The sequence below is a fragment of the Diospyros lotus genome, chromosome 10 (genome assembly GCF_014633365.1).
Source record: "Diospyros lotus cultivar Yz01 chromosome 10, ASM1463336v1, whole genome shotgun sequence".
In the NCBI taxonomy this organism is placed as follows: Eukaryota; Viridiplantae; Streptophyta; class Magnoliopsida; order Ericales; family Ebenaceae; genus Diospyros; species Diospyros lotus.
Genome location: NC_068347.1, coordinates 35,851,946 through 35,863,391, shown reverse-complemented (window position 1 = coordinate 35,863,391; position 11,446 = coordinate 35,851,946). Strand labels below are relative to the sequence as shown.

At 34.8% G+C, this 11,446-nt stretch overlaps 1 long non-coding RNA gene across 1 annotated transcript; it reads left to right on the top strand.

The window, feature by feature from the left end:
• Positions 1 to 2,049: 2,049 nt before the first annotated feature.
• LOC127812265 (uncharacterized) lies at positions 2,050 to 3,871 on the top strand. The gene is made up of 5 exons (XR_008025845.1): positions 2,050 to 2,768; positions 2,953 to 3,045; positions 3,146 to 3,317; positions 3,450 to 3,579; positions 3,683 to 3,871. It is a non-coding gene; the product is annotated as an uncharacterized LOC127812265 (long non-coding RNA).
• The last annotated feature ends 7,575 nt before the right edge of the window (positions 3,872 to 11,446 follow it).

Sequence of the window (11,446 nt, the reverse complement as noted above, 5' to 3'; positions counted from 1 at the left end):
TCCTATAAATGAATATTAAATATATTTGCTAGTACTTGGTACCGTGTATAACATATCATCAGGGTCAGACCTTCCAGGAGGCGCATGAGGCGGTTGCTTCAGGGCCCATGGACATTTAATTATTTGGGGGCCCATAAATCTCCCCCTCTATAAGCGCCCATAACCCACTACCCAGGTAATCCAGTCGCCCACCCCATCCCTCTCTGCAAATGGGCTTTGCCCCTGCCCTAACCCTTCTCCATTTCTTGCTCTCGCTCGCTTTCATTTGCTACCTCTCTCTCGCTCTCCATTACTCCATCGCTCGTGCCCTCGCCCTCGCCATTGTTGGCTCACCCCTCGGTTGCTCACAGCTCACCTTCACTCTGGCCTCTTGCTACTCTATCGCTCACTACCTCTTTCTCGCTCTTTGTTGCTCGTGGTCTTGCCTTCGCCCTCGCCGTTGCTAGCTCGCCCCTCGGTTGCTCGCAGTTCACTCTCGCTCTCACCTCTCACTGCTCCGTCGCTCGCTACCCCTTTCTCTCACTCCGTCGCTCGCCCTTGCCAACGGTGGCTCGCAGTTCGGCCTTGCTGTTGCCACCGGCCACCTAGCCAACCGGTGATTCTGATAATCGAAACCGATCATTGGATTCCCCAAACCACGGTAACCCACATACCCGAAATCAAAAGTATCTTATGGTTGAATTTTAGTAGATCTAGGTTTCAATATAAAATAGAAATAGCCAGAAAACTTATCGAATAGGCCATCAGCGTCGTCTCCGGCCTTCGTCTTCGCCATCAACGAGGGATGGTGGAAGGAGAGATAAGGGACTCTCAGTGAGGCGAGGGATGGAGAACACAGTTAGAAGGGATGGCGATACCGTTAGAATGGACCGGCACAGCGACACCGTCAGATGGGACGAAGATTCAAGAGAAAACAGATATGAGAGTCTCGGGGACATCGTAGTGCTAGTGAGACATCACAAGGAGAATGAGTGCACCCTAGTAAGGCAAGGGATAGAGAATAGGAAAGGCTACTGGGATGGAGAATAGGAGAACAAAACCCGTGTGAGGTGCCACACTATGCAAGAACCCGCGTGAGGGGGGTTCAGGTGGAAGGGTTATGGGTATATTCGGTTTGGATATTTCGGTTATTTTAAGTAAATAATCAACCTGAACACCGAAAACCAAACCTTCAAAAACAATTAACCAAATCAAAATTTTGAAAAAAAAAAATCAAACCAAATCGACCGAAGTTGTACTCAACCCTAATTGTAATACATATGAATGGTTGTACTTTTGGTGAAGAGTTGTAATATTATCTATAAATAGATTGGTGTGTTGTTGGATAAAAATATTTTGAGAATTCATATGGTTTATCTCTCTTTATTCTTCTCCTACATTCTTACATAAAACTTCATAATATTTTTGCACACAAAAACCTATTCTTTGTATTCTTTTATTGCAGAATTAGAATACAAAGTTTCTTTCATTTGTTATTAATTCCGTGTATTCGGGTTTATTTTCAAAAATTGCACATTCGTCAACAAACATTATTCTTGATTCCATTGTATCTTGAAAGTTTGTTTAGATCCCTTGTACTTTGTATTTTGGGACAAAGGAAAGCGAGTTTTCGTATCTTAAAATCTTTGAATTACTATAACATATTTGTCATCCCACCATCATAATTTTTCTACAATGACGTTCTTAAAATTCGATTTCAAAGGCAAATTAAATACAAGTTATTGTTTAATTGAAGCGAGTTGGGCCAATTATATATATCATAATCATGTAAATTTTTGTTATGTAAAATCGAGATAACACCTCACTGGTATGAGTTAATACGGGTAAGTGAGTTTGAAATTTTGAATTTTAATTTAATGAGTTTCGCATGTATTCAATTGGATTTAAAGAGATGTTAAGCAGAAAACTCATAAAGAGTATGTTCAATTTTTTAGATGGTTATTTAATGCTAATTGAGTGAATTCACTCGTTACATTGACAGAGCTGGCTATCTTACCATCAATATATTGCTAACATTGGACTTAGGGGTGTGCGCAGCGATTTGATTAGACCGAATTAGTCGAACCGAATCAGCCGCTTTGGTTCGATTATTGAGGGTCGGTTATCGGTTTCGATTATGCTTGGCCAAATCTTGATTACTAAAAAAGCGATTCGATCTTCCTTGTTCGGTTAATCGAATAAATCGAACCGATTGTTAATCAAAACAACATCATCTTGTATATGATAAAATGACATCGTTTTATGCTAATAATCGAATGCCGTGGAGAACAAGGGCTACCAGCTACGCATCCAAACCAAATCCAATCCATTGTATTTGTGTTATGTTCGAGAGTCTTCAATTCGAATGTAACGAGAGAGAGAAGGGGGGGGGGGGGGGGGAGAACCCTAGTACCCAACCGTTGCCGTCGCTTCCTTCCGGTGCTTCCTTCTTCGCCGTCACCTTTCATCGCCTTTCCCTTTGCCGTCAAACGTTAACAGAGGTGAGTTTGAAGGTGAGTTTGAATCTTTAGCATTTGAGGGAGAGAGAAACCCTAATCCATCTCAATCCTAATCGAAACTGAGAGAAGTCTTACTGTCCATCAATTTGTCACCGTCGGTTAACTCCTTGCCTCATTCCATTCTACTCATAACCAAAATCCTAAACCTAAAGCCTAGTCGTTTATCATCGAGCGTCAGTTAGTTTGATTATTTTCTTTCCACAATATCGACCCACACCACACCAAGTCACCGACGTTCAACCCATTCAGCCACTCCTACAACCAACAGAGGTTAGTTTTGAAATTTTCTTATGTTAGGGTTTCGGATTTTTTTAATTTTTTTGAACTTTTAGTTACGGGTTTGGGGTTGGATTTTTTAAATTTTTTGGATTTTTTTAAATGTTTCTGTATTGTTTGAGGAGAGATTGTTATGTTTTCTGGGAGACTTAAAAGGGGATCTGTTGTCAATTTGCAGAAAATGATGGTCCTGAGGAACTAGAAGAAGGTGAATGGATTCCAAATGAAGACCATGAAGTAAATGATCTAAGTGGAAGTGTTTCAGATGAAGGTCTATGTCACCTGAATATGAATCTTAAATATGATTGTCATATTATAGTATTAGTAACTAATTTAGATTCCTGATTGTCTTAATGTCTTTGTTTGTACAGGTAATTACAAAATGATGATACTTCTCCTAAAATGGAATGAATTTGCTTCTTACTTTGCAAAATTTTGTCTATGTGGAGCATGGTCCACTTTTTGTGTGGCTCAGTGTCATAGGGCGGGACTTAACCAATATCAATGCTATGCACTTCATGATTGATTTTGCTGCATGAACAGGTCAGGCCATGAAACTTGGCCATAGCTGTTGCAAGTGTGCCATCCTTTCTGTTGGTCAAAGGCTCAAAATTCAATTTCCTTGTGACATGATTTTTTGTTTTTTAATGTTATTATCTTGCTCTTCTTAACCAGTGAAAATTTTCAGCATGCCTGGGTGTTGGACAAGCTCAAGGCTGAGCTGAGCGCAAACGTGGTATCACCATTAACATTGCCTTGTGGAAGCTAGTTTGAGATTACCAATTACTATTGCTGCTGCAACAAGGTGAGGATTTTATTATCATTGGAACGTTCTGTTTTATGAATTCCAGTTTTGATATTCATTTAGCCTTGATGGTTAATTTGTTTACTTTGATTCTGTTTTACAGATGGATGCGACAACTCCGAAGAATTCCAAGGCAAGGTATGATGAAACAGCAAACTTGGGAGTTATAATATCATGTTTTATGTTTATATGTTTATGTTCTTTTACATTTTTATGTCAAACCCATGTCTCCAATCACTTGTACATTGATTTGAATATTTCCTTATTAGTTATAATATTTTTTACTTTTCTCCATCTTTAATACTTGAAAAGATCTGTTCTATTGAAGCTATGTCAAAATTATAATATTGGTTTTGAATTTGGAAGGGGTGGGGATGGATTTATTGTTTGAAACTAGCATTATCTACTGTGTGATTAGCTTTGTTTCTCTTTACATTGTAGATGTGTGACTAGCTTTAGTAGAAGTATACTCCTCCATGTGGACCAGCCAACTAAGTGCATTTTGGTTAAAAGATTCGGATAGTTGATTAAATTGGTTATTTGTTTAGATTTCTTTGGTTCATTTTTTGGGTGGGTTTTTAGTTCAGTTAGCTCAATGTCAAACTCGGTTAGTTCGATTTTTTGTTTAAATTCAGTTCGGTTGTTGGGTAAGTTTTCCAGTTTGGTTATCGGTTTAGTTAGCTCAAACTCAAAATCGGTTAGATCGATTTCGATTATTTCGGTTAGTATATCGAATCGGTTTGGTTTGGTTCGATTGTATTCTTAGGAACGGTTCGGTTCGATTAGCTAAAATCGACCAGTTCGGTTCGATTATAACTAAATGCACACCCCTAATTGAACTTATCTTTTTAAAGTGAAAAAAAGAAGAATTAATACAAATGTCACTACTCAAAATCTGGGGACTGTGACCGGCACTACCCCCTAAAAAGTCGAAGACTTCGATAGAGTATAGCAAACTTGCTATACACATATTTCTCTGACATTTGAACATTCAAATGAATTATAGAAATATTGTCATTATTTTGATATAGAAATTGAAGTGCATTTCGGCCCATAACTCATCATATACTTAAAATATTCAAAATTTACCCATTTACATAAGCAAGAAACTTAAATCTCCTTATGCACAATTCTCGTGAAATGAGGTGTACATATCCTAGTCGAAAAGTGACTAGGGTATATGTAGTAGAATCGCTTATCACGATCCCTGCTATCAGAATTGATGCCAACCTACAAATCTAAAATATTATGGGGCAAGCCAACCATCGACTTAGTGAGGGATAAAAAGTATTATAATGGAGGAAAACATAATCAACGCAACAAATTAATCTCCATGTCATGTCAAGCTCAATATATATAATAACATAATAGGTGATGATGAATAAACATGCACACTTAGGAGTTAATCATTTAGAAGCAAAATTCACATATTTCATTCTCTTGGGGTGGACCATACTCTCACTCCCAGTATCACTTCGGTAGACCATACTCTCACCCACATGTATAGGTGGTGCACCAATAGCTAACAATTACCGTGGTTAGCTACACAAGATTCTAATAGTTACTCTATTTAATATATATCTTACGCTATCATTTAGTATTAACAAGTGCCACTTGCATCATATTCTTCCCAAATGCAACATTAGAGGAATTGCAATCATCCATAAGTGTCAATATGCATAGTTCAAATAAAATGGATTCTACTTTCCCAAATGCAAATATGAAATGAAATTGTGAATAGAATATATAGAATGTTGAATGCTTGAAAATATAAATACAACAATTACCACCATAATACCATTCACCCACTCACCTTGATATGCAAGATTTGGAAATCCCTCAAACGTCTCTTGGCTGGGGCGTGTCAAAATCACCTATCAAAATTATCAAATTATATAAGAATTAAATAAATACAAAATTAAGTCACTTAAGTTTGGACCAAACCCAAAGGCTGCCACAACTAAGCCCTACCCAAAACAGTCTATACCAGTCACCGTCGCTACCACCAGCAGCTATCGATGACCACTGTCGGTTGCCAGCACCGCCAGCCGTAGGTTTCTACAATCTGAACCTACCATTAAAACCTCAAATCCAAGGAGATTAATATATTTAAAAATGGGCTAAATCTAACGGCTGGATTTTCATAGATCTACTTTTAATTTTTTGGCCAAATTTAAAACACATTGTCAGTCGCCACCGACCACCACGGCTAACGTTTTTCGGCGATCCGAGGTGACTACTCAACACCCTTACCCCTATCGACCAACATACCCAAAAATCAACAAGATCTAGCGGATAGATCTTTGTAGTTCTAAAGTCTCAGCCAACCCAACCCACGTATATATACATATATATATCATGATTTTTATGTTGAAAATAAGGCTAATGAAGTTAAAAGACTTACCTTATTGTAAATCAGAGCTACTTTCACGATGAAAAAAGGATTGGATTCAAGATCTAGCAGTTGAATTTCATGAAATCGATGCTCTTGGAAGAGAGAGAAAGAGAGAGAAATAGGCAAAATGGAAGAAGATGGAGGATGAAGTTGAGAGCCCAAATGGCTTTCTACACCCATATAGGCCTAGCTCCCCCTCTCTCCTTGGGCCTTCTCACAATATGGCCCAAAAGTTGGGCTTTACAACAATGCATTTACATTTCATGTTTAAAGTCTTGCTTAAGGTAAGACCTTATATGTTTAGGAAGCGTTTCTTAAAATGAGCAAAATAAGAGAGTATCAATATAAAGTTAAAATATTTTTTTGACCAAGATATGGAATAGTTAAAATAAAGATGCGAAGTATTCTAAGATTTACATCGGACTCTTTGTTAAATTTTATGGAATCCATTGAGAATTGTATTTTTTTCCTTATGTTTGTTAAATGTATATTATAAGTACCGAGATAAGGTTTTTTTTTTACTGATATCCCTATTATCTAATTCATTCAAAACTGTATGTTAACATCAACAACAAATTTATAATTAAAATAGTGTTTTATGATTAATGAGAATTGTCAAAAAATAAAAATAGTATTTTATTTTCTAAATCTATGTTCAAAAATAGATTCTAAAAAGACGTAGAAATTAAAAATAATTATTGATAAAATTACAATAATTTCACATAGATAATTAAAAATTGTCAAAACATATTTTCATAATAGATAATAAAATATAAAATTAAATAAAATAAATTAAAAAATCGGTGAAAGGAATTTGTATTAGATAATAAAAAATATATATATAAAGAGAGAAATTTAAATTTTAACAATGTATTAAATGAGATTAATTATCCTACAAAGGGCATATGTGTAATTTAGGTTTATCTGTAAAATATCAAATAAATTTATTTGGAGAGAAGACCAGATAAATTTATCTGTAAAAAGTCAGATAAGAAGTCACATAAGGATTTTTTCGAGGAATATTAGATAAATTTAACAAATATGTTAGAAATGACAAATATTCGAAATGCTTTTCATATATGACATTTTTCATCCCATTTCTTTGTTAACAAATACTAGCTTAATATGACTCTTAATATGTCTAAAGATCATAAGGTTACAATAATCATTATCATGGTAATGATTATTCATTTTAGGGGGCGTTTATTAAAATGAGCAAGATAAGAGGTATCAAGATAAATTTGGAATGTTTTCCGAGCCAATATATGAAATGATCAAGATAAGGGTAGAAAGCATTCCAAGATTTCTATCAGACTATTTGTTATACTTTTTGGAATCCACTAATAATTGTACTTTTTCTTTTTATGTGTTTGTTAATGCATATAATAAACACCAAGATAAGAGTTTTTTTTTTATCAAAATATCCCTATTACCAAATTCATTAAAAATTGTTTGTTAATGTTAAGCTCAAGGGTAAGTAAATACGATTTTGATGATGACAAAAATATTTTTATGATATAAATATATTTCTTTCTCATATAAAAAGTAAATTTATTTTGAATTAAAAGTAGATACAAAAAGTAAATTTATTTTAAATTAAAGGTGAATTGTTTTTAGACATGTTTCTTTTTTTGATCATTTATGTTTCAAAAGTTTATATTTAAATTTTTATTTATTGATAAATGTATTTCTTATTTATGCAAAAAGTATATTTATTTTGAATTAACGAAGAATTACTCTTAGACATTTTTCTCTTTTTCATACAAAAAGTAAATTTATTTTGAATTAAAGAGAATTGGTTTTAGATATGTTTTCTCTTACTTATGCAAAAAGTAAATTTATTTTGAATTAAAGGAGAATTATTTTTAGACATGCTTTCTTGTTTTAATCATTTATGTCTCAAAAGGTTATATTTGAATTTTCAAATCTTGAATTAAAGGAGAATTATTTTTAGACATGTTTTCTCTTATTCATGTAAAAAGTAAATTTATTTTGAATTAAAAGAGAATTGTTTTTAGACATGTTTTCTTGTTTTAATCATTTATGTCTCAAAAGCTTATATTTAAATTTTCAAATCTTGATTTCTCATGCAAAGAGTAAATTTATTTTAAATTAAAGGTGAGACATGTTTTCTAATTGTTTGAGAAAGTCTAAACATTTTTTGAATTTCAAATTTCATATTAACATTTTTTTTAATGGCTAGTGTGTTTGGAAGATGTATATATATATATGGTAAGTATGAAAACTCAAGGTAAAACAAATTTGATAAAGCATTCAAACAAGAGTGAGAAGGTTTGAAGTGCTGGAAGTGTGCTGGCTAGTGGAATTCTCAACCATTAGTGACTTGTTTGTAATTGTCTTTGGTTGTAAGTTTGTTATTTTTACTCATTTGTTGTGTGAGGGGATTGTATTTGCTAGTAGTGTGCTAGTGGTTCTTACTTAGGCAAGGGATTGTATGTTGGTTCTAGCTCCAATTAAAAGTTAGTGTTGATTTTTCCTAGTGAAACCTCAACCTAAGTCTTAAGAGCCTCAAGCTAAGTCTTGAGAGATAGGAGTAAGCTTTTTAGAGCCGAACCTCTATAAATTTCTCTTATTTTGTGTGGTTGTGTGATTTTATTATTTTCAATTCTACTACAATCACCACATATTAAGATAAAAAATTTAAGAGTTTTCAAAAGAGATAAAATTATTAATTTTTGAAAAACCAAATTCACCCCCATCTTGGGTATTTTTTTGGGCAACAATTGGTATCGGAGTAGGTTTATAATCTACTCTAGTTGTCTATTACTCTTTCTTGTGATATTTATATTTTAAATTTTACTATGACAGCCATTATTGGAATTGGTACAGCCGAAGGTCAGTCCACAAATAAACCTCATTTGTTTCATGGCACAAACTATACTTATTGAAATGCTAAAATGAAAATTTATGTTCAAGCTAATGATTATGATGTATGGAAATCCCTAACTAAAGATATAGAAATGTCTACCAAAATAGAGGAAAGGGAAATAGTTCCAAAACCTGAGGAAGAATATAATGAAGATGATATTAAGAAGGCACAAAGCAATGCTAAAACTGTGAATCTTTTATATTGTACACTTTCACCCACTGAATTTAATAGAATCTTAGGTTGTGACACAGCTAAGGAAATATGGGATATGTTACAAGTAACACATGAGGGGACTGATCAAGTTAAGGAAATTAGGATTGGCATGCTTGTTCACAGTTATGAACTTTTTAAGATGAAATCTGATGAGTCTATTTCTGAAATGTTTACTAGATTTACTGATATTATTAATAATCTTAAATCTCTTAGCAAAACTTATCCTAACCATGAAATTGTTAGAAAGATCTTAAAGTGTTTGCCAAAGGAATGGAAACCCAAAGTCACTACCATTCAAGAGTTAAAGAATCTTAAGACTCTTGCCCTTGATCAGTTAATGGGATCTCTTATTACCTATGAGATGGAGTTTAAAGAAAAGAACTATTACGTTGAAGTCCATTGAAGAGGAAGATGAAATGGATGATAGTGATGAGAATGATGAGCTTGCCCTCTTCACAAGAAGATACAACATGTTAATGAAGAAGAAGTTACTCAAAAAGAAAACTCAAAAGAAAATGAAGGAGTCTCAAAAGAAAAAGTCAATTATTTGCTATAAGTGCAAGAAACCTGGTCATATTAAGCTCAAATGTCCATTGCTCAAGAAATCAAAGAAGAAGGCAATGGTGGCGGCATGGCCCGACAGTGAAGAAAATGAGCAAGATGATGAGGCTCAAGATGAGATTGCAAGTGTAGTTCTCACAGATCTTGAGGATGAGGTAAAACCAAACTCTTCTTCTTTAGATTTAACATATGAACAACTTGAAGCATTTTATGATGTTTTTGATAAACTTGAAAAAGTATCTACAAAAAATTCCACTTTAAAAAATGAAATGACTTCTTTAAGAAAAGAAACTGATGCTATAAAAATAAAAATAAAAAACTTTGAAATAGAAAGTGTTTCTCTAATATTAAAAAATGAAAGTCTTGAAAAAAAATGAAAGTCTCGAAAAAGAAAATGAAAGTTTGAAAAATCAAGTAAAAAAGAAAATAAATTTTGTCAAAAATAAGCGCAATAAAAATAAAACAAAGAAAAATAATTTTTATAATCCTAACTAAAATATCTATAGAAATATGTTTTGGAAAAACTCTAAAGAAAAATTATTATTCTTTGGTACATGTTTTTTTTTTGTTATGAAGAAGGGCATAAAGCCTACTCATGCCTATATATAAGAAAATTAGTTAAAAAAGTATGGGTGCCTAAAAGTATGCTTCCAAAATTTTCTAATCAAGCCGGACCCAAGGAAGTTTGGGTATCAAAAACAAGTGTTTGAAATGTGTGTAGGAAAAATCAAAGTCTCAATAGAGTGCAAAGTGGTTCTTGAATAGCGGATGCTCAAGGTGTAAGCACTCCTGCCCGGATATCCCAACCACCCGGACTACCCGAACAAGAGCACCTACGGAAGGAGAAAGAATGGAACACAAGACAGAAAACATCCTAGCATGCATACAAGAGAATTAAAACAGCGGAAGCTAAGCTATATACATGCATGCACTACGGGTATCCCGCTAGCACAGCGATCACAAGATAAATAAATGAATACAAACTCTTGTGCCGACATACATGAGACACGAGGAATGACCTGGCACAGTAAAAATAATAGAGTAAATCATACTCAAACATCAGAGTTGACGAGGACTGACGGGACTGCCTGTACACCATATCGACACTACCGCTAGAAGCTGACTCCCTTGCCCTTGACCCATGCTGCAACTACCAGGAATGATGAAAAGCAAAGTGAGTCGAGAGACTCAACAAGCATAAAGAAAGAAAGGCTGAAGGCTGAACATATCCAATAATCTCTCCCCAGAACACTAACCCCCAAGCACACACAAGCCATGAGACGTTCAACACAGTATAAAAGCATAATGAAAGCACATACCAGTCATTGGGGCCCATATAAGACACACGGCACCTAAGTCTCATACCAACCTGCCGCTGCCCTAAAAGGCAACATAAATCTCTAACAAACCTGTGCGCACCATCCCAGGTCGGTGCTCCTACCACCCGAAAGCTCATGTCGGTCCTCCCGACACTCGAGCCATAGAATAATCGAGCCGAAAGCTCCCTCAGAACGGTCCTCCCGTCCAAGACTTGAGAATTGTCGGTAACCATGCAATGCATATAAAAATGCAATGGCGTAATGAGCATCAACATGATACACTGGCGCCCATACATCCAGGCATCAAGCCATGCTCCGCCCACATAGTAAACCACACGTGATGCATATGCTCGTGCCAGATGCAATCTAACCAAGCTAGTATGTCCGTGATCAAGCATACTCAATAAATGAATACTCCAACATGCATCCCGTACCCATGTGCATATCAAACCATGAACAGTGATACAACATATCAAATCATGCAATAAA